The sequence below is a fragment of the Nothoprocta perdicaria genome, unplaced genomic scaffold (genome assembly GCF_003342845.1).
Source record: "Nothoprocta perdicaria isolate Ctin4 unplaced genomic scaffold, notPer1 scaffold_131, whole genome shotgun sequence".
Lineage (NCBI taxonomy): Eukaryota > Metazoa > Chordata > Aves > Tinamiformes > Tinamidae > Nothoprocta > Nothoprocta perdicaria.
This window is the reverse complement of record NW_020454439.1, coordinates 73,001-98,070: the sequence shown is the minus strand read 5'-3', so window position 1 is coordinate 98,070 and position 25,070 is coordinate 73,001. Positions and strand designations below refer to the sequence as shown.

Sequence of the window (25,070 nt, the reverse complement as noted above, 5' to 3'; positions counted from 1 at the left end):
AATTGAAAGGAATTAAACAATTTGAGAACAGGGAGCCAATATCTATATGTAGAATCACTAACTTATTCATTGACTGCGCACACTCAACTGATTCATAATTTTGGATCTTAATGAGAAGACAGAATCACAGAATATTCAAGGTTGGAAGGGACCCCTAGAGATCCTCTAGTCCAACCTTCCCACTCAAGCAGGCACACCTAGAGCATGTGGCACAGGGTGGCATCCAGGCGGGTTGGGAAGACCTCCAGAGAAGGATACTCCGCAACCTCCCTGAGCAGCCTGTTCCACTGCTCTGTCACCCTCACAGTAAGGAAGTTCTTCCTCACCTGGAGATGGAACTGCCTGTGTTTCAGCTTATGCCCATTTCCCCTTGCCCTGTCACTGGCCACCAATGAGAAGAGCTTGTCCCCTTCTTCCCTGCATTCTCCCTTCATGAACTTACACATGTTAATCATATCCCCTCTCAGCCTTCTCGTCTCCAGAGAAGACACTTAAAGTCCAGCTTTCCATACCTTATATCTAAAGTAATCAAAAGAGCAAATATGTGCAACCAGATGAGCACAAAGGAAAACATCACATTAGCCACCTCTCAGTAAAGAGAATCTGAGCTACTCCACTCACTGGATGTGGAGTTTCATGTGGAAACTTAGGAGGCGAGTAAGCAACAACGTGGTCATTGCACATGTGATCAAAAGCTAGCCCTAAACATGACTAGCACAAAATACCCAGACAAGATAGAAAGGACAGTATATAGAGGGGACAGAAAGTTCCCCTCTGTCAGATCCTGTTCTCTAACTTTTTTCTTTCTTTCAGATATTTTGTAGAGCACACTAGAAGGAAAATCTGGGGAAAAAAAAAAAAAAAAAAAAGAATCCAGCATTGCTCAAAAATAATTAGAAGGAGCTTTCTTCTCTAGGAAGATCAGTATGAAAGGTGAGATTTATTGGTCCTACACCCACATAGCCCAAGCATATACAGACACCTGTATTTGCATTTCACACTTCATTTTCAGATATACTCCCAAATCATATGAATTCACTGAAACATAGTTAGTTTCTATTGCGCTAGGTGCTTATAATATGGTGTATATGTGGACCCCATGGTGGTAATGTGGGTTCATATTCAGCTGTGATTTGTGGGCAGGAATGCATGACACGTTTACAAGCTGTGTAAGTATGGGACCATGGTGTGGGGTTTTGATGTTCTTCATAATGCTCCTAAAGGAACAGAATGAAGTCAGGTCTACTCTGGGAGACAGGTATGGGCATATTTGTTCTCACACTGCCTTCTGATATACCCATGATGGAAAATCAAAAGAGAGAAAGAAGAAAGCAACTCTTACTGTATATAAAACTCTTACTGGCAAGGCCAATAAATTTGACTGGGCAGCGTATCTGAAGAAAAACCACCTTGGCAAAGAGCCTGAATTACCAATCCTTAATTTTAATAGTGAATTCCCAGCATAATGAAGCACAAAGATGACACGTCAACACAATCTATTTAAATAAGCAGCAGAAAGAAAGGGAGAAATTCATGGCCCATTTAAGAAGACAGAAACAGCCAGAGAGAAGTGAAGTGACTGGATTTTGTCTTCTGTAATCCAAATAACCAATACAGGTGACTAAGAGCCATCTTACCTTCTCATAAAACAACCATTAATTTCTTTTTAAAGATTAGATTTACCTCCAGAATTGATGCAAGTATCTCTAAGCCATGAAGACAGTGAAGGCTTCTGTGATTTACAGGCTACTTATGAGAGTCTGTCTAATAAAGCAGATTAATGCAAAGCTCCTATCAAGAACTGGCTGAATGAGGAGGACTAAGGGACTAAACTTGAAAAACTTGAAATCTTGCATGAAAGTCTCACACACATGCATATACACACACATATACAAACAAGAGCATCTGTACTCGAAAGGTATAATTATTGTCATGAATTTTTCAAATACTAATTTTTACAGTCATGGACAGGTGGGCATTCACAACTGCAAAGTGTAGAAAAATGTGCAATTACGTGCTAGTTTTAGGAGGAGAGAGCTCTGTCAACATACGTTTTTATGAACACATCCTATATCAACCACATAGCAGCAATTAGACCTGACCAGTGAGAATAGCAATAAACTACTTAGAGAGTCTTGAAAGAAATTGTGCTACCTGTTCATTTCTAAAAATGCACCACAGCTATCAAAGCCCACACTAACTGTCTGTCAGCAGAATCTGCTATTTGACTTCCTTAACTACATCCTGCAAGAGGCTCACCTTCCCACAGGATAACAGCCACATTATTCAGTTCTGTCACTTAATTTGTAAGCAAAAGATAAGCAGATATGCTGATAGACACAAACTCAGGCAAATCAATGGGGCATTCGGTTGGAGAGTTAGTTTCTTCACAAATAGCAGAAACCATATTATAACAATTGTGCTGCTGCTGCCTGAGAAAAGAAAATCCTTTGGAAAACAAGAGTATTGCTTGAAAACCAGAGCCTTGCAATTAGTTGCCTTGATTTATGAATGGTATTTTATTTATAAATCCTGACAAACTTACGTAACTGTAGCAATACTCATAAATATTAACTAATTTATATGGCTATAATGTTGCCTTGTCAGATGAGGGTGACATAAGAATTGCACTTATAATCTATGAACATTACTCTGTGGAATACACGCAAGTGGAATGAGATGTCCCCTTTTTTTTTTCTTTACAAACATTATTAGGCAGTAAATTTATAAGCAAAATTTATCTTGAAACTATTCAACTGAATTCTTGAATATAATTTCCTATGCCAACACTGTCACCCCAAAACATTATCTTTATATCATCTTTTCAGTGTGCTACATTTGTACCTCCTCTACACTTACATATGCCTATTTTAATTCACCTCTTTTCCTCTCTGTTTTCATGAATAAAAGTAGATGAGAAATGGTAGAATACTCTTTAACCTTTCAGGGAGGGAAACTCAGGAATGGCCTGGCAAATCAGACAATAGATGTAAGAGGCTTAGATCATTCTGAAACAGAACTTCATGAAATTATGGAAGAAATCATATGGTGGTTTAGGATGACCTTTGAGTTATAAACACAAGGATTGCAACAGAGACCTTTGGAGTGTAATTTATTGATATTCCTTAGGCAAGATCATCTGATCAGGATGAATATTTCAGATATAAGGGCAGCTCCTGAAAGACTAGCTCGCTGGTGCTGCCTTGTAAGCTCACCTGTTCTCCTGCAGGCCACCATCCTTATCGCTTTTGACTGTCAAAATTAGGAATGGGAATTGTCTAGTGGAAAACAGGTGTATGCAGAGAAAATGGACTCCTGGATTAAAGATCTGCTCTATGGAACTAAGAGAAACAGAAGACAATGACACCAGCTCTGTGTGCCCAAGCTACATCTGAGTTAAAGCTTCTTAGAGTGCGGAGAATTCTAAGAAAGAACATGTCTTTGAATTGGTAAGATATTATTCTGTGTTCAAAATGCAAATACGTAGACCCCACAAGCTCAAGTTCAAAACCTGAGCACAAGTAACAAAGCACAAGGAAGCATTAAAAGACAGGCGTATAGCACAACGGCTTTGATATTGTAAAATAGAAAAACTGTGTCACCTTTATGCAATGTTTTTACTGACGCTGGGTTATGTAAAACTTAATAGGTAGTTCCTTTTTTCTCTGCCATTCTATTGCTAGTCCTTCGATACAATGAAACTTGACAGAATATACTAAAGTCTTAGTTTAAATAAATTTCCCCACTTAAGTTTCATTACTTCAATTACCAAATAATCATAGATATTTTTCTAATTAGTACTGGGAATTTTTATTCTAACATTGATGCTGTTGTCTTTTACTGAAGGAAACTGTGCACTTCTGCCCATTAGTTTGAATTAGTGCAGAACACCAACAGGATAACATGCACAACCAATGTTAGACAGGTATCTAGATTTTATTGAGTATATTCCCGTAGGAGTCTACACTAGTACTGTAAAATTATACTGAAAATTCCACAGAGGATGCCGACTTCTGACTTGACACCAGTATTAAATTTCAGCACCATATACTTAAAATGTCATTTAAAATACTGTTTAATGATTAGGTCCAGGGGAGGGAAAACTGTCTCAACATGAACAGTTAATTAAAATTATTACTCTGATAAAACTCATAATATTACTCTCAGGAGAAATAATAGACCCTGCTGCACCTTGGATGTATTCAAGTATACTTGACGCACTGAGCAGTACTATAACTGATTTCAATTCATTTTACAGGGTAGTGTTAGCAGACACCGTCGCGGCAGGTCTGCTGAAGAGTGTCTGCAAAAACACTAACATGCCCCATAGGGATGGCTGCATAACTGCTGGAAATATGCCCGTTTCCTGTCTCCAGAAGTGTTAATATTTTTGATATTTGGGATACCTAGCAGCAAGCGCAGATATTTTTCAGATTTCAAGGAACAAATATGTCCTCTTGGACGTTATGCCCTGAACCTACGATACCCATGGCCTGATTAGAAAGGCAAAGTGCTATTTGAGCATTTGCTGCATACCAGCTGGCATACTTTACTGTCAATGTAGGGGCATATGAGCAATTAAGGGCACTTGCACATATGTGCTGAGTTGGAAATGCATCCCTAACGCACTTGGTATCTAATTACTTGCCCAGTATTGCCCCAATTTCTAGAACTCTGTTTACCTGGAACCTATTTGTAAAGCCCTTATCTGCTTTAGACGTTCTGCAGAAGATTTACCTTTTAAGCTCTGTTTTAATAATGCATAGTGATTAATCTTGCTTACGTATTTGCATAAAGAGTATGGTATCAAAGCAAGGAACTGATGTGTGGAGGGAAAGGAAAGCCTAGCAAGAATGCACCTTCAGCTACTGTTAATTGGCTTAGTCCATTGACTTTATTAGAGAAATGTCAATTTTTACCAGGAGAGAATCTGCTTCTTTCTTCCACAAGCTCAAAAAAAATCTTATTAGGGCTGATCTTTCCCAGTAGTTTACATGGAACAGTGAAAATCTTTATACGGTAATAAGGTTCCCTTATGTTCTTTACTAATGTGAATATAAGTAATGTAAGAATTAAACTTAATAATGATTTTGGCACAGGCTTGCTTCTCAGACTTGAAGTGTAAGGTTTTATTACATCCAATTTGCTAGGGACTTAAGCTAAGCAAAGCAGTACATGTCATTTTTATATTCAGTTGAGCTGCTCTGTCCTAAGAGTTGAAATAAATTTCGGAACAAAATTAAAAGTAGGCAGCTTTGATGCAGATGCATTTGATATTGTCATATTGGTATGAATTTCAGATTTGACTCCAGACTGCTCCAGAGCCAGAGTTGTTGTGCTAGCGCTCTGCTACCAGGGAAATTCTCTGTGTATAAAAGGCCAAAACTGACTTTTGAGTGATATGGAAACTGGATTTTAGGCCCGGGACACAGGATACTCATCTCCAAAGGACTGTACTCTACGCAGCCACATGGTGCTGAATCCAGGTGACTTGCAAAGATGTTTCATCTAATTAGAAAAGTAATAAGATATTTTTCCTACCACTGTGAATCTTCACTGTACAAATACGCTAATTTTTGTCCTGTTTTCACTGTCACCCTTATTTATAGCCTCTACTACATCCTTTCTGAGATGTGGTGACTATATCAAAATGTATATATTATTTAATAGGTGAAGGGGTATCATGGACTACATAATGGTATTGTCTTCATTCTTATTCCATGTCAGCTTAGTTTCTTTAAAATCCTGTGATAAAGAATTCTGTCAAAAGCTTCTTTGAAATTTGGTTTTACCAAATGGTCTGCTGTTTATCTATCTGCTGTTGACTCCTACAAAGAGCTGTAAGCCCAACTGCAAAAACATGTAGAATTTTCCCCATTGTACATCTCCATGTACTTCATATCCCTTATAAAAATATAATACTTTGCCTTAAATTCAGAAGTAGAGTTTATTTTCAGACTCTGCCTGGAAACATTCATACACTGTTGTCATTTTTCTCAACTTCCAATTTTCCAAAACCTGAGCTTATATAAGAGACAATTGACCAATTGCAACAATAGTTGCTTATGTTCCATATTGAACTTCCTTTATGCCTCTCTGGCAAACAATACCTTGTCCTGGCCAGTTTCATCACTTAGGTACTGAGAAGTGTCCTGTCCCTGCAGTAACCACGTATTTTTAGGTATTTCAGTTCCTCCTCATTTCAACACCTTTCTTACCTCACCACACTTCCATCCTCTGGCACAACATCTGACAAGGTCCAGTGCAGATTCTGCTGCTCTCTGAATCCCCCGAGCCCTAGGTTACCTCCAGGGCAGAGATGCATCAGCATGCATCGATATTCCTTCCGTTTCCAATATTCATTTTTCCCTTTGATTATAAAAGAAGATGCTCTCTCATTCCTTTCACATAAAATTACCTAAGAAAAGAGCTATTTTTCCATTTCTCCATGTATAGTTCAAACGAATTCTGTAGAATGATTTTTGTTTGAAATATTATTAGGCATGTAAATATTTCAGCAGAGAACCTTTCACTAAGCAGAAGAGTTGGCAGAAAATTAAGTAAATCACAAGGTCACATTTCATCCAGGTTACTTGAAGGCTATAGGCACATACCTATAGCATAAAGGAAGGGAGGGGGGAGATGTAAACCAAGGCTTGTCCAAAAAGGCAAATGAAAACGTAATATCAATAAAATGTTTACTGACTTAAACATATTTTAATATTCTAATGTAGTTCTGTGTATTTTATTTTCACAAGAATGTCAAAACTGCCAAAGTTCAGGACTCTAGTTTCCTTTATTATTAAGCAAATATTTTTGTGCTATGAAAGCACCGATTTCATAGAATCATAGAATCACAGAATGCCGAAGGTTGGAAGGGACCTCAGAGGTCATCTAGTCCAACCCCCCTGCACACGCAGGGTCACCCAGAGCACGTGGCACAGGGCTGCATCCAAGCGGGATTTGAAGATCTCCAGAGAAGGAGACTCCACAACCTCCCTGGGCAGCCTGTTGCAGGGCTCTGGCACCCTCACTGTCAAAAAGTGTTTCCTTAAGTTCCTGTGGAACTTCCAATGCTTCAGTTTGAAGCCATTTCCTCTAGTCCTATCGCTGTCCACCACTGAAAAGAGGCCGGCCCCCTCCTCCTCACTGCCTCCCTTGAGGTATTTATACACGCTGATCAGGTCCCCCCTCAGCCTCCTCTTCTCCAGGCTGAACAGRCCCAGCTSTCTCAGCCTTTGCTCATAGGGCAGATGTTCCAGGCCCCTGATCATCCTGGTAGCCCTGCGCTGGACTCTCTCCAGCAGCTCCACATCCCTCTTGTCCTGGGGAGCCCAGAACTGGACGCAGTACTCCAGATGTGGCCTTACCAGGGCTGAGTATAGGGGGATGATCACTTCCTTCGACCTGCTGGAGGTGCTCGCTTAATGCACCCCAGAATGAAGAGCGTCTTCATTAAGATGCTGTTCTTAATGCACCCCAGGATCCCATCGGCCTTCTTGGCCAATGGGCCAATGATTTATACTAATCATTGAAAACAGATCCAGAATAAAATTCATTTCATTTTAATCTCTAACTTGACTCACCTCTTCTCTACTGTTTTTCTGTTAGATGAAATTGAATGTCAAGACCTCATTTAAGCTTTCTACAGTGAAGACGACAGACCTAAACCTCCCTAGAGCAGAGCAAGAAATGGAATTTCTTTTATTCTTCTAGTGTTTAGTAGATGCTTATGATGCAATCATTCTCATTCTAACAGAATAAAGAAACAATCAGTGGAATCTTGGTAGATAATTAAAAAAGAAAATGTCATCTGGAGGATTTATTTTTGAGGAAAAAATGCTAATTTCTGAACTGTCATTTAAGTGATGACACTTATTTCTTTCCTCCAAAAGCTAATGGTCAAATTATGAAACAAAAAATTTAGACATAATGCAGAAGACTCTTAGAGGTTTTATTTTTTGGAGTTACTTTATAAAGTGGTCTGCAAATCAAGAAAAGGCAAGTGCCTAAAGACTCATAGTTATATTATAAGCACTGGGAAAAGAGAGAGTACTATCAGTGCAAGACTTCTTGCAGAGTCAGCTGCTTGCCACCCTACCAGCCAGAGCTACTGTACTCTGTACTGTAAGAAACGTTGTCTTTTGACCTACACCAATGTGCTTTGGATGGAGGATAAGGAGGAAAGCAACATAACCCATCTATGTGGATTTCAGGGAAGAGCATTAAAAAGATGTTCCTGTTAACTATCAGGAGAGCTACGCTGCAGCCACCGCCGGATGAGACCATTTCCAGCAGGCCGCAGGAACGCGCGCTCCGCGCCACACGGCGTGCGGGCCACAGTGTCACCCACCCCGACTGCCATCTCCAACTGAAACCAGCAGGGACACCCTGAACCGCAGACTGGAGTTTAACTCAAACTGACATAATCATCAACCCTTAAGAGCTGGACTTAATTATTTGCAAAAAGTCATCATTTTTTAAACTGAAATTAAAATAACCGACACCTGCTTTTCAAACCAAACCTAGTGCTATTTTCCCATTCACATAGTTGTCATTAATACCCATTGCCAGTAAAGGAAGGGTCTTTAATGAAATACTGTTACTGAAATATCTTTAAACCTGCTTCCCTAGTAACACAGCAACATGCTGAATTTACTGCAAATCCATAGCAATTTATTTCACAGCCATCTGAGAAGAGATTCATAGTTCAATTATCATAACTTTATCGGAAAACTTTCAGTTTTCTCTTCGTGTTTAATTAAGGGACACCGTTCCTTCAAATCTCCATATTTTATACAATGCATGCATTTGTATTTTACACAGTATATGTTCTACTTTACTCCCAGTATTCACCAGAAGGGGGCTTTGATTGTGATGCCTCATTTATTATATTTATTTCTGAAATGATATCAGCAGTACTTGAGGGTAGAAGCCTTTTACTAGGGCCATCATCTTAAATACCAACCTGCTTACATCGTGTTCACTTGCTTCAAGGGCTTTTAAGAAAGTTCTCAAAGAAGGAACAGGGAAAGGGTGAGCCGAGCCCACCATGCACAGGAAGTCATTCCTACAGTGAGAAGCATGCGGATTTGGGCATTTCACAGGCTCCTGATGCTGAAGGGCAGGTTACCACCCCTAGCACGATCCAGCTGGCCTGGGAATGGGAATGCCTCTCTGGCAGACTGGCACTCCTGGGGAGCTCCAGGCCACCAAACTTCAAGGCTTGACTCACAACAGTTCTACTTGCAATCTTGAAATGTAGGCAAATTCTCCTGATTTCCTCCAAAGCAGAACAAATCTACGGTTCTACTGGCAAGTCTGACCTTGATGGCAGGAAGAAGCAGCGACAGGGACAGAAATCTAAGGAACTGCTCAATGGCACTGTCCCTAGCAAGGCGCCAGAAACAGCTCGACAACGGACTTCTTAACAGTCAGAGCTACCACCTTATCTTTCACAAACATATGCTTCCTTGCCATTATTACTGAATAGAATAAAAAACCAGGAGCTGGGAGGTTTTTCTCAATACAATTTAATTGAATCCATAATGCTTCCTTCACAAGTTCCAGGCCTTTGAAAATTGAATATCTTCAGGGGAATGTAACTTGGTTTAGAAACAGAGGAGGGAATTGCAATGACAGTACTGAGCTACTCATAATGGAAGATTATTCTGTTTTCAAGCAAGTTAAATGTAAAAATCTAGTAATCTTACTCTGCATATGCAGTTTTGACCGAAGTCTTCAAATTGTCTTACCAACAAAGATCTGCACAGAAGGCTAATGACTGAAGTCCCTTACTACGTAACGGTTTTATTGACTCTAAGGATTTTTATAAGCAATTTTCTAGCAATTTAATATCAAAAATAAATTTGTGGAAGAGCAAGAGTGGTTGATTTCGAACCATTCTAAAGAAAGCACAAACACAGTTGTAATTGTCTTGCTTACTTTAATTAGATTTAACTGTAAATGCAGTAATCACTTGGAAGAAGCAATGTAGAAAGCACAACACTATAAGACTGAGAGATGTTAAAGAAAAATAGTAGCAGTGATCTGTGTGTTTAAAACTAAGGCTTATGCTGGACTTTAGGTCATCATACTATTTAGATAAACTAGTAATTTCACAAGCAATCTAAACAGGAATTCAACTTGCTTTGGGCGAGGTAGATTGGACCAGATGACCTTGTCAGAGGCCCCTTGCAACAAACTATTCTATGATTTTAAATCACAACTTAAACATTGCAATGCAGGCTTCGGATTAAGGGGCCTAACAAGATGCCTATCAGGTGATCTGAGCTAGCAGAGGCAAGTGATGAAACAGATCACTCAGCAACAACAGATGCAAAAGCAAAACCTGAAGGCCAGCATTAGTGGAAGAAATAATATTGGAATCGACTCCGTATTATTAATAAATTATAAATACAAACACAATTGTTTTTGCCTTTATGAGAAATTGTATTTACTCAAATGGATACCAACCATTAAAGGGATTCAAGTTTCTCATTCTGAAAGCCAACATATACTGTATTACCCTTTTTTATTGTCTATCCATAAAGAATGCTTGACCTTCTGCCTTGTTCTTTTCGGAAACCTGTCTGATTTGGAACTCTTAATCCTACTGAGGATTGTCCTACACATCTAATCCAATTTCACTAGTTAATGGCGCATAACTAGGTGCTACTTTTATGAGCAACTGTCTCAGAATGTATTATTTATACAACTCAAACTCAGTTGGTCACAAAATACACAATACAACTAACAGCTACTGTTTCCATTATTGTATTACTGAAACTTTCATAACCTTGTCCTATTACCACAGTAGGATGGCAAATTGCTGCCAGCTCGTCAGGGTGGTGGCGGGGTGGGAATCAGGGTACTCCCACCTCCTGAAAAGCACATTAAAAGTACGGTTCAGTCAGGCTTTTATGTCTCTTTCATCTTTCATATACCGTAAGTATTAAGAAGGACCTCAATTATTTTATTTATTTATTTACTGCAGATTTTTTTTTACAGCACTTCTGATCCTGACTCTCTCACAATCCTTCCTTCTGTCCCTTGGGAAGATCCATTACATTGGGCAATAGAATCTAATTCAAAATATTACTCTTCCAATTAGTTGGGTGAACACAGAATTACATGCATTTTCCATTGGTTTCATCTGCTTCAAGGAAGGAATAATTTGTAATACTGGACAACAGTTCCCATCAGACTCCTTTGGGAATTGCAGTCATTTGATCAAACTGAGGTGGGTGCAGGCTTAGATGCTAACACCCAGAAGCACTAAGTGAGAAAAGCTTCAAAAGCTCGCTATTTAATAATGCAGTGACATTATTTTCCTCAGATATGTTTTCCTAGGGTAAACACAACAAGCTAAATGATACCAGCCACTAATAAGCAGCTCAAAACAGCTATATAGTTAAGGGAAAGATTTTATACTATCCTTCATCTCAGCACTGCAGTTCATATTCATTCAAAGAACAGCGAGCAAAGCAACAATCTGGTCTGATAACAAGGATTCTAACTAAAGCTGTGTTCATGTTTGCAGCAAAACTCAAAACCACGAGACACTCTCTGTGTTTTGGATTTCATTACAAACTCAGCTCATGCTCACTGAAAGTCCTGCCAGGAGCCTAAAACCTTTCAAGTAAGTGCAAGATCAATACTGTGCTAACAGAAATATATTTAATGGTTTTACTTCAAAAAGCGCACAAAACCCTCCCACACTGGTTTGCAGCAGAGAGAGGCTGTTTCAGGCATCCTGAGAAATCAGGCATGAAGCCCTTTTGTGGGTCGTATTTCAGCTAGATTTGAAAAACAAATAGTTGAATGAATTCAGATAAGCTTCGGGATTTTCAAACACCCATTTTAATTTCTGAGGCTCTTTCCATCAAGCACTTGAATGGTAATGACCATTTTTAATACAGATATAGTTGACAGACTGGGGAGAAGGATGGACTGGGGAGAAGGATGAAATACTCAGGCTCCCGTGCCTAAGGCATTGAACGACAGTTCTCTGTCTTGACGCGAAGCTCCCAACCTTCCGGCAAGGTCAGCAGGACTGGGGGCGCAGCTAAAGTGCCTCGATTGGGCACCACGCAGGTAGCACAGGTCACAAATAGGAGAGAAAAAATTATCAGGAGAATTAGGGACTGAGCCAAATAAGTTCAAACTGGCATGGGAGAGTGCAAGTTAAAAGAGAAATTTCTTCTTTAACAAAGGAATGATTTAAAGTCATTGCAATTCAATTTGACCTACAAATCTTCATTTCTAATTATAGACAAAACATGGATAGAGCTACATAAAAATATGCTCTACATTGTATCAGAAAAATGAGAAAATGGAACTACTATTTTGATGCAACACATGCACATGTTGTTTCTATTATACCAATAGCACTTTTGGATTTATTATTTTACTTAATAGAAAAATTCAAGCCCAGCTGAGAAGAGTCCATAATCCCTAAACAACCAATTGTCTATACAGTCCCTTTAGAGATTTAATCAGTAGAAATTAAGTATGATTCTTACTTTTAGCATCTCGTGTATATCAAGATTTCCAGTTGTCTTTCTGCACGCTGTTAGAATGTTAAATAACTGCTTCGAAGACACTCTCCTTTCTATTTTCAGTTAGTTTGTTATTAACATAAGGGGAAAACAAGCAAAAGAATTAGGGTATTATCATAGAGAACTGGCAAAAACAGTAGAAATAATAATAATAATAATAGAACAGCTTTAAAGCCCAAATCTGTAAAAATTACACTGATTCAGCCCTTCACTTGGAAGCTACTAAAACTAAGTTAAAAATGAAACCTATTTCTCCACATCAACTTGTTGACTAAGTCTCTTTACTCCTCAAAGATGCAGACCTGTGCTCGTGCTCTGTCCAGCTGGAATAACTGATTTCTAGAGGGAAACACATTTATTTAAATCCACTCATTATGCAAGCTTTGGGGTTTTATTTTATTTTATTTTTTTTTTGTATGTTTTCTGTAGAACATTCACAGAACATTCTTGTTCATTACTTTCTCTTCTCATACGAGAAGGTTTTTGAATCCTTTTTCGGCAATTTGGCAACTACAATACAAGGATGAGGCTTAAAAAGGAACCGCGAGGATGCCAGAAAGCAGATGCCATAAATCAAATAAGGGCTCAGACAATACTGGCATTGAGAGCTACAGTCTGTAATAAACTTGTTTTTGCATAGCTGTGCTTCTTTTAGAGCAATCTGAAATCTTGTTCCAGTTAATTTCCCTGTAGAATTAAATTTAACAATCCTATTTAACAATCCTTCTTAAATCTAATAAAAATTATGACAGTGAAGCATCTCACTTGCAACAAGCTATTTTAGCTTTAAAAGAGAAAATACAGTAGTTTACAATGCAGAATTCTTCTGAAAAATATCTTTTATATTTACATTTCTACTTTGCAGCATACTTGCTATAAAAAGCAGAGGGGATGGGTTTTTAATGTAGTCCACAACCAAATATATTTTTTCAGTTTGGTTTACTGTTATTGGATAAGTGGTCCCTCATTTTTACCATATTCAGAATTTGGATTCTTGATGAATTATGGAAGAGCACAATTGCTCTGATGGCATCTTTTCCAATTACGGTCTCTATAGAGATGCCAGTTTAACAAATATATTCAATAACATTTAGAGTCTTAGGAATACTGACTCATATTTCAATATAAAGTACAATGTATGCTTTGTCCTTGAACATTAAATGTCATCACATTCACTTATAGGAATGTGCTACAAGGCTAATAAACAAGTGAAAGAGCAAGCTCACCATGCATTCAGAGAAGCAATTAGCTTCCAGCAAACTGTACTGCTGCACGAGAGCTAGCCAGGAAATGCAGTGATGTTAACTTGCCTTACAATCCAACTGTGCTTTTGAGTTTCACAGGAAGTGCTTCTTACCTGGCAAGCAGGTACCAAATCTTCTTCTTCTCCATCTAAAATTTCAGTATTTATACAAAAAGCCAAAATAAAGGCCACTCTGGTAACAGAGCAAAGAGATTTCAAGAAAAATAAAATGACAATGAAAAGACAAGAAGCAAGTGCTTTGCTGACAAAAACAGAAAAGCATGTAGACCTTTTAGCCCTGATTTTGCTAAAGGTTTCAGAAATTTCTCAAAGGTCCACGACAGGCATCAACATTTGTACATCAAGAACAGGCAAACTCCATTTAGCCACTCATTCCCAAGCAGCCTTTTGAATCTGAGCAATTCCCAAGCCCTTACTACCAAACCCAGACCTTCTCTCCAGGCTGCTTTTTATCCAGAGGCACGTGGTAGCAGTGCACGGCTGCCTAAACTTTGCTAGTGGAAGGAATTTAAAGAAGGAGTCCTAAAAAAGAGCCATGGGCTGGCTCTTGGTGTTAAGGGGCTTATATGTCAACAAGCAGTCTGGGTGGACTTGGTTAGTACACGCACAAGTCTGATTTTCACAACCAGAAGAAAGGCAAGACCAAAATCCAGTAACCAGCCATTTATAGGGAACAGAGAGACACAGCTATCTAGGGACTCACATAATCAGCTGTTAATTGACTCACCCTTGTTACCATTAATTGAGGCTTTCCTTTTATACCTAAACTGTTTATTGAGCTATTTACTCTTTGTTATTTGTGTGGTAATGTCTGAATGTTTTATTACAAAGCATTTAACCATATTTTATTTGTTATGTTTTCAGACTTTGGTAATGAATATTGCATCTCCAATAGGTGTTAACGGAGCAAATTTGCTCAAGTCATTATTTTGCATGCCTGTGGATAGTAAGTCTGCATAGGGTGATCTAAGGAACGGCCTCAACTGTGACCCCAATTATCCTGGAGGTAACTACAAATACTTGCACATCTGAAACATACTCAATTTCCAGTTAAAAAGAAAGAAAGAAAAACCTACTTCACATGAATAAGTCATTCTTTTTTCACCCTTGACATTTAAAATATGAAGAAGCAAAGTCTTTGATTTCGCCAAAATAAAATGCAAGTCATACGCAACTTGGCAGTGTGATGAAATTGATTCCCACCTGTGCAAACGACTACAGCAATTTGTTCATTCCTCATTACCAAGCTCTCCTTTGGGCACATGTGCCTTATTTCACCTTAAAAAGACTCGCCAAGTGCTGTGCACGTGGAAGTGCCTCTGCCTGGCGTGCACACTGCCTTTCTTACAGGAGCTCAACCGCAAGGCTGACAGGCAAGCGGGCAGCCATGACATTTGCTTATTTATGACAGGTGAGCAGAGGGGACATCAGTCCAGAGCTCGGCAGTACCACGGGAATTATCTTTACGGAAGGTTGTTTTGTATACTGGTATCCAAAGCCAAGAATCACCTGGGGTAGTGTGACAGATGTCAGGCTTTAGACACTTCACAGAATGGTATTGATACCTGCTATATGCTATAGATGTTCCAAAGGAAGAGTTGTACCTATTTTATTCGTGTTAAATTTATTTGAGTCCAAGTCAGTTAAGTCAGGTAAACAAGCCCAACAGACTCTCTTCCTCCAAGTAAACTAGAAAGTGCTTTTTTGTTCTGGCTCAGGAAAACCCACCAAAATGACACTGAGGAGGATGAAAGGAAGGGTCCTCATCTGGAGTCACCCAGGTATATTCAGATACATAAGCATTGCAATTACTGCTTTAAAAAAGCTAACACCTCTAACAGTAGCAATCAAACCACCAGAACATGAAACTCAGCTGCTGTTGGCAGCAACTTCCCTCTTTGCCTTTTTATCTCACCTAAATAAGCAAATACCAGGATCACACTGAGGTCTTTGCAGACTAAATTAGACTATTGGATCAACCCAGACTACTTCCAGGGCAGCTCATATTTTGCAGTACTAAAACTGCAGCGACCTCCTGTGGGATTGAAGCCTGACATGCTTATGTGTGAATCCAAATTTCATGCACCTGATGGATAATTCCTGGCTAGAGAGCCATCTTACTGTTTTATTTTGTTTCCTCAGTAATACTTCTGCCCTAAAATAAGGGATGTGGTGCTGACATTCAGGCATTATGATCACTGAGTTGAAGGTAAGAAATGGTAGGATCTAAAGAAAATGGTTATGCCATAACATCCTCAGTGAAAGATGCTGTGTGGGTACAAAAGGTGAGTGGATAAATACTAAAAGCATGGTTAAGTCTCAGATTGTTACCTGTAATCCCAGGGATGCAGACCACTCACTCAGAAGTGCACGGCCTACAAGAGAGACTACAAGATACTAGAAAAATACCACAAACTGCAAAACTCCTGGGCTGTCCTTACACAATTAAATACTGTTTTTATCCATGGAGGTCATCATCTTCACAGACAAACAGAAATGCCTGAGCAGGTGACAGACTCCAAAGCGGGACATTGCCAAGGTGTAACACCCTACTGACACGTGCAGCCCAACAGGGGCAACAGAACTGAGGTTCAGCAGAATCACTCACTGGCAAAGCAGAAAAGAAAAACGTAAAGCTTGGGGTTCACATATTACCCTCTTTATGTGGCTTTGCCTGGAGAAAAGCTCTAAGAGTGCAGTCCCTATCTCTATGCTGTGTGCCTTTTATAACATCTTTTCTCTCAGGATGGTGCACTCCTCCTTCTGCCTTTCCATAAGGATACAAAAATCACACTGCTTGACATGCTGCATATTTTTTAAAGGATGTATTTTTAGTACTTTGAGCCATTTGGCCTTGTTTCCTATTTATTTGGAACTTGCTCACACTCGGGTATGTGCCATGTGCCATCTGGCACATGATTAGGCCCTTGCAATTTCATTCACAAGTTTAAAGCAAAAGCTATCACATGCAATGCAGGTTATGAAATATTTGGCATCTTTCACGATAGTAGTAGTATGAGGTATACGCATAACCCCCAAACAATAAAGATAGGTTTATTTTTCTTTTATCAGATTTTCTGTTCAGTCATAAAACACTTTTGAAAATAGCATTTGCCATGTACAATAGTAATGAGCCATGACAGAGCTCATATGTTGGAAACATCCCTCAGGAGGAAGCAATAACTGCCCTCCGGAACTTTACAAAAGACTACTGAGAGCACTTCTACAACATTAACAATATCAACTTACTCAATATATTGGTGGCAAACACGAACTTCTGTTCAAAACACTATAAGAAGATGCATTTTTGCTCGGCTAATGTTCCAGACCTACTGAAAACCAACTGAATATACTTAATATACTGCATAGCATAGATTGAGATTGCCTATGAGGAGGACATACTAGCTCCTTCTCAACAGCATACATTCAATCCTCACATCATTTCCAGTTAGCTCAGAGCACAGAAAGGGTTTGCTTTTGTCCATACCAATTTTTACATGGATAGGAAACACCACACGGATCTATCCAGCCAAATAACCTCTCTTTGGCAGTGCTCAGGTGAGCAATGATACTTCTCCAGAACATTCCTGCGACCTTCAGAAAGCTGCTGATCAGAGATTTCCCGCACCAGCAGTGCTGGCTTTGGTTTTTAATAGCTCTCAGTGGGAATAAAGAGAAAAAAATGCAATTGCTTTTCGGAATCTGTCAAATTTTATCACCCACAGCATCTCCTGATGTGGAGCCACAGACCGTGTCCGTAAGCACTTCTTTTTCTGTTTTGAAGCAACAAGCTGCTAATTTCATTTGATGTCTCCTACTCGCTGTACTGGAAGGAACCACAACCAACCAATTCCCTCCCACCCTTCAATGACGCTCCTGACTTTAAGGAGGTCTGTCCTATCAAACCCATGTTCCGACCCTCGTCGCTTTTATTGCTCCTCGTACAGAAGGTACCCATGACTCTGGTCACCTTTGTCACCAGTCCCTGAGCATTACAACTGCCTGCTGTTTTCAAGATAGGGCAACACTTCAGCTTTCTCTGAAATGCGTAATGCTGTTCTCTGATGTGTTCTCTCTGCCTTTCCTAATTAATCACAACAGTCAACTACTTTTCTAACCACTACAGAGTACCGATCTGACATTTTCTACTGTAACCTCAAGACCTCGCTCCTAAATGGCAAGTCAGCTCAGAGCCCATCATTTAATATGTAAAGTTCAAGATTGCTTTTTCTCATGTGCCTGGTTCAACTCTTTCCTACGTCAGATTTTATCCGAGTTTATTACCTAGTCAAACTCTTAAGATCCTCCTGCTGCTCTTCACTGCCAGGTCCTGAATGACTTCCCTACCCAGTGCCGGTAGCAAACTTGGGATCTCACAACTCACCCAGCTTTTCAAATATGTTTTCAGTGTACGTGTAAAAAGGTCAGTGCAAAATTCTGCTGGGGCTCCACAAGAGATTTCCTTCCACGCTGGCCACAGACCACATTCACCTGTAGTTCCTCTCCGACCTGTTAGTTGTGCAAGGCTGTGTGTATTAGTGCTTATCACTTACATAGTGACACCACTGGTAGCATCTGTGAGGCCCAGTCATGATGTGCTTTGTGCTCGCTGCCATCTCCATCCAAACACACCAGAAATGTTCAGTCTCTTCAGAGAGACTTTTTTTTATATTAAAAATAATATTTTTATTCCTAAATACCTACACATACAAACAAATGAGGCATTCACATTCTGCAATAACACAAAAACTCTCTAATCAAAAGATGGTGTCATTACTCTGTCTTGACATTGGACAGCATTCCCGCATGGTGCAAACTTAGATTAAAAAAAGGGGGGAGGGGTGGATAACAAGATATAAGAAAGCTTTTTTTTTTTGCCTTTTTTTTTTTTTAAAGCATGGAACCAATATATGGAACCAAACACATATCTATTGCTGTTTATCCTGCACAAGCCATTTCTCAAATGAGGTTCTATTTAATATTTATGGGTTTCAAATGGATAAATGCTACAATGAACTAGAGGGCAACCATGTTATTCTCAGCTTGAAAGTTGTTTCCATTCATGTAATACAGCCTCTGCTAACTCCACATTGGCATATGCTGTTTTTCCACCAGCAATGAATCAAGGAAAACCATCGCTTAGAGAAAGAAAAGAAGATCTTTCAATTGGTGCTTCATGACTAACATGTGACTTAACATCGCAAAGAAAAGTAGTGTGAGAAAAAAGGAAGTGGTGCTAAGATGATGTATAAAGATCTGTCCTGGGGAAACAAATTCTTCTCCTCCAGGTTTCAGATAATAGAAAGAAAAATACCTTGTGAAAAAATTTAGGCTCCCAAGAGCCATTTCCAAAGTTTTAAAATCCCTGGAGACGTGGCTCATTGATTTACTTGCAAGAGTTGAACAGCAAACTGTTGAACGTTTTATCAGAGTAGGATTTCTATGGAAGGCACAATTCCATTCCAAATACAGACATGGAAAACTATGCCTACTTAAAAAAAGTAAAGAGTTATAAAATGAAAAATGATGAAGCCCTGAAAATAAAAGAAGTATTTTATAGAAAGCTAATAGCTTAACAGCAAATTCACACTGTAATAATAATACATTAAGGAACATTCAGGGAATTCAGGATAACACTAGCACTTTCCACTAAAAACCACTTTGTCCCCAAACAGCTTTTAAAAGACATTAATTTTAATCAACATTGCTGGGAAACTCAGAGGAAGAGACACAAAGGGGTTTCAGGAAGATTTTACAGCATAGCTACCAACGGAAAAGTATCTATTCAGGGCCATCTAGCCTTCAAAGTAGCAGTCTGGTAGCGCCTGCATAGCAGAGATCCTCCCTGTGTCCCCTGGATCCTGCCCTGCAGGGATCCCTGCAAAGCCCTGTGGGAACTCGCCAAATCTCCTTAGGTATCCTTAGCTTGCTTTTCCTGCATTTTGTAAGGTGACAATTCCAACTTTCTGCTCAAGGGTAGGGGAAGGGGGAGAGAAAGGAATCCGAGGGGAATAGAGAGCGGGCAATTTGTTTTCTTTGTCATTCAGCAGCCCGCGTGGATGAGCAGAGATGAAGTGTGCCAGCTATGAGTATTTCTTTTGCTGCCTTATTCTCAGCTAAATGGCGTAATTTCACACCACAGCTTTCCACAGGCAGCGAATGCTCTGCTAAATGTTTGGAGCTTTGCTATCCCTAGATGTATATACTGTCACTCCCAGGTACGAGCAACATCATTTAACACCTTGCGCCGTGAGCTAAGGTGATGCACGTGGCAATAGAGGTGACAGGCGGAAAGGGAGGTAAGAGGGTGCAATCCACCCAGCCTCAGGCAGCGCTGCAGCTGCTGTCATGACAAACCAGTAAATGCATTAATAAATAGACTGTCCTCTTCAACAGGGAAGCACAGTTCCCACCTGCTTTCTCCTTATTTTCAGTTCCTGAAAGGGATATCATTCCAACTCTAACGTAAGTACATGATCATAAATGTTCAGTTAAGTTAACATTCCTTCTAACCTGTCCTACATTTTAAATCTGTCCAGGTATTTAAGGGACAAGATGTTTATATATAAAATTCAACAGATTTAATTAACACTGGATTGTGTGAAAATCTTCCTTTAAACTTCACTTTGCATATGTCCACACAAGGGAGTTGTCTGTAAAAAGCTACTGACTCCTAGCAAAACTCAGAGAAATTGCTGAATTTCATCTCATTTCCCTACCAAAACCCTGAAAAATCCTCACACTGCCCAGTGGAAATTAGTTGTGTTGACAAGAGATTTGCAAGCCTTAGTCTTGTGCTTTTAATCAAATGCCTAAATGAAACGCATCTAGTTCAGCATGGTTTGGAGTTTAGCAGCAAGTACTTCTGTGTATGTGGAAGATGCTTTGCAGTTTAACCCCGTAAAAGCATTATTACTACAATGCACCCAAGGTAACACAGCTACCACAGCAGAGTTACTAGTTTCCTTCTTTCTACCCACTCTGACTTCTCAGGGTACATTGCATTTTAAAGCACAGCTCTCTTCAGTTACTAAATGACTAACTTGATGCTGTTGCATAACAGGTAATTTTAGGCACTGTACTTTCAGTATTGCTATTCTTTGTCTTTTTAAAAATCAGTGTATTTTATCATGTTTGGGATACATCTGTTCTGAGACCAGTAAGAATGTTCCTTTCTTTTATGAATTGTGTTGCAACTTTATTTCTTGTGTTTAGGAACTGAAACTGGGCAAAACAGACCTTTTTCACAACATACTGCTAATCATTCTAGAAAAAAATAAAAAGGCCAAGTGCTTTCACAGAGGAATGTGGAGAGTTGTCATGACTACTGAAAATATTCTAGGTAGCTCCACTCAGAGAATGAGACTATTTAAATATTTTTGGTTTATGAAAATGTAGAGAATTGAAGTGAAACTTACTGGGTGCACAAATATGTATAGCTAATTTATTAATTAGCTGGACTATCCACTTTAAGACTTTTCCTTAAACATACATATACATAAGTGACTTTTAACTGCTTAAAACGATCTCTTACAGTCTCACCAAACTGTTTTTTCTCATGCATGAATAAGTCACCACAAACGTCCCATACTGGCTACTCTACTCTTAACACATGGATTCCCATTACTACATTGATCAAATTATATTAAAACTGGGACTTCACAGAAGTTAAATTCTGAAGCTGGCTAAAAGATAAGGTGGGTAGTTCTGAGTAGAAGCATCCACATTGTCGACAGCAAGAACTCTTTTCTGCTGTGACTTGTCAAAAGGAATGAGGCAGAGAGAGGTTTCCAGCTGCTCTTTCCCAGACCTCTTGGATGTTCACGAAGGGCAGGATGGTGACAACCACAGCAACGTTCTCCTTAAACCCTGAGAATATTTTGCTACATTCCCGCAGACTGCATTTTAAAAAGCTTCCAACATATAGGGAGAACCTTCAGGTCTAAAGGACCTCCAAATATTCCAGGTTTTTAGCATGTGGTAAATGCTGAGCCGGGAACCAGGAATACCCAGCTGCCTAGGTGATCTCACACAACTGACAGTGATGCCAAATGCACAGGCTGCTCTGTGGACTTTTAGCTAGGATCCAAGAAACACTTCACAGGTGTCTGGTAGCTGAATACATCGAGCTCAGGCTGGGAAAGCAGCATGCATTTTTGCTATGTACAATGTAGGCATTTTTAGAAACGAACACTGCTGTGCTCATAAACATTCTTCCATGCTGAACGTCACCCACATTGAGAGGCTTTAGATGCTGCAGTTTGACATTTACACTTTTTCCCACAAGAGCCGAGCAGTTGAGATGATTTTCTATATGCCTATTCAAAGGAAAGGCTAATATTCATGAGCTGAGGAAACACTAGCAAAAGGTCCCACTTAAGGTCTAACCAGAAGGCTGACATGCACTAACCTCTTCATAAAACCTTTTAATAACTGTGGCTTAAAATGCTTTTTTTGCATGACTAACCTTTGATAAGCCAGGAGAGATATGACAAGCACCTTTACCAACAATACAGTCCCAAGGATTTCAAATGAAGTAAATATTCTGGTACAGACTGATAAGAGCCCAATGTTGGGCTTGTGTTGTTGTTACTCACCCACTGCAGAACTTTCTACACGTGATCACGGCTCAGGCAATAAGATTGTTTCCTAGAGTTTAATATAAAATCCTCTGCTTTTGCAAAGTAGGACAATTCTAACATATTAACCATAAATTGCTGCTGGAACACAAAAATGATTTGTGAGGAAGCAATAAGATAAGAACAACTAAGTAGGAGTGTAAAGAAAGACTGAATTTAATTTAATCAAAACTAACCCAATTAGGCAGGTAGCAGTCCTAAGAATAACACCTTTTATTAATCAAAGATGTTTTCAATTTCTTGGGCCATCCTCTATCAAATTTGGAATTAATTTAGGTGATTAATGTTTCACATCTTCTTTTATAGCTCCAGTCTCAGCTGGAAGAGACAGGGGAAAGCAGAACTTTGAAGCTACCATTACTGAAAGTTTTATCATTTGAGGCTACGCCACTGGTGTAACCTCATCTGAAGCAAATGCAGAGACTATTCAGTAAAGAGTAATGATTGATTTAGTGTTTCATGGACCTGCACCACCACATTCAGAATAGCAGAAAGCACTGGCAACAATTTTGTGAAGGTCTGGTCTCTGTTTAGAGGTTGATATGATCCATTTCCAAGAAAATTAACTACAAAATGGAAAAGCCTGGGAGCTGACGTTCTCAGTGAAACACACAGAAAGGGAAAGGAATTAAGCTTACAAAGAAATTAAGTACAGAGAGAAAAATACAAGCTTGAAAAGTATAGCAGAAGATGAGCACTTTAATTTAGTAACTGCAGGACCTGGGCTTTGTCCCATCCTCATTTTTAATTTGTTGCAAGGTGCTCCACAGTGGGTTTTTTTTTTTCTGATTTTGTTTAAAAGTTCGGCTCTCATCCATCTTCCTAGTGTAATTTAATACTGTGAGATTAAAGTTTCTCGTCATCACTATTATCACATCTTTTCTATAATCATCTATTTTCTGCAGAGCCAGAGGAACTCCCATGATTTGGTTTACTCAAGGCACAGACTAGTTTTGCCCCATGCTGATTCAGCAGGTATGAAATACTTTAATGCATCTGCAACTCAACGAATCACCTAACTAGTAACCTCCTACAAATGAACTGAGTTAATTACATTTACCTCTTTCAGAAAGACTAAATGATAACCAATTCGCTTTCCCAAGGCTCTTCTTTAATTATTATTTCAACCACAAATGATGGCTTTCTATTCTAAATGTACTTCCTGTCGCGTAGCTATTCCTCATCTATTGGAGACATGAATGTCAGGCCTCGTCACCATTTTTGTTCACTGCAGGCCTAATTAAGTATCAGTCTAAGCAAGCAGATCTAGGGATGTCAATGGACCCACATTTTTGTAGGGTAGTACAGAAGGATGATGGGTTTAGAGTAGCCCTGCAGTAAGTTCTAAGCCTCGTGTTATTGCTTGATTATTGAGAACTGTATGAATTGTGTAAGCATATAGGTTAATGCAAAAGACACAAAAGACAAAAGAGACAGGAAAGATGAGAATGGTATTAGCCTCTGCTCACCAAACATTTTGGAGTTTGTTAGGGAATGCTGCTAGAATTACTAGATTTGATGATTTTGCCTTCTTTCCAGTCAACCCATAAAATAACTTTCGCACAACCTATGAGAAGCTCATGAGCACAGGCAAACAAAACCACTAGCAGGATGAAATGGGATACATCAGCTCTGAAAAGGGAGACAGGAATTGCTTGGGGGAGGCCAGCTCTCTGCAGGGGTATGGGCCTAAGTAAACATTGGAGCAGTCTGACATTAGGAGGGAGACATCCATTACCTTGTTTGCTGTTATAAAAGTCATTCTTTTGCTCTAGAATCTTTCATATTCCTGCGGAAACAATGTCATTTTATGACCCGCTAGTCTTACACTCCAAAGAAAAAGCTGCAGGTACCCGAATTCAATCAGATTTGCTACAGAGCTCCGGAGCCAGGCAAGGAGTTGGAGTCGCACAACTCCTCCGCAGGGTAAACAGAAGCATGAAAATGGATCCCTAGAAGGATGCGCTCAGAAAGGCACGTTACACTGCCATTTTCACACTAACCTAAGGTCTTAACCTTTAATATGAATTTTTCAGCAATTCATTTACTGAATGTTTACAAAAGCAGGAACAATCCCCTTCAGTGTAAGAGTCATCTATAGGTTAGCCTAACAAGCTATAGCGTATGTGATCTGGGGAATACTTGTGCCTAAGACATTAGGAAGAACATAACAGAAGTTTAAAGGCAGTACATGCAGGACTGCTAAGGCATAAGCAAAGCACAGCCCGCTCAGTTCTTCCTTCTGCTGCCCTCCTGACCATTCAAAAATGTCAGTCTAATGTATTTTTTAGCCTCCCCTCTGAGAAGAGTCATCTTTGTATTCAACCTTTTCTTGACATTTGCATTCCTTTTGACCAGATCACTGTGTGATCCTGAGAGGGAAAAATAGAACTGAAAAACTGCCCATATTCTATACCAAGAATAACAGGAAATAAGAAATCAAAAATATATTAAGATTACCCTCAAGAAAAGACTGCAGAGAAAGCATTCTTCCTATGTGCAACATTTCTAGTTCTTCTTTTTCTGTTTATACTACACCTACCTTAATGTGAGAGGACTTCCATGGCATGTGATGCTGCAATTATTTCTGAGTTATCCAGAGCTCTG

General features: G+C 39.4%; 1 protein-coding gene and 1 long non-coding RNA gene across 2 annotated transcripts in view; both read right to left on the bottom strand.

The window, feature by feature from the left end:
- CNTNAP2 (contactin associated protein like 2) overlaps positions 1-25,070 on the bottom strand; it is a 432,568-nt gene that overhangs the window by 392,634 nt on the left and 14,864 nt on the right. The window lies entirely within an intron of this gene.
- LOC112942711 lies at positions 11,946-13,982 on the bottom strand. The gene is made up of 3 exons (XR_003248429.1): positions 13,918-13,982; positions 12,525-12,613; positions 11,946-12,076 (listed from the first exon to the last, which is right to left on the bottom strand). It is a non-coding gene; the product is annotated as an uncharacterized LOC112942711 (long non-coding RNA).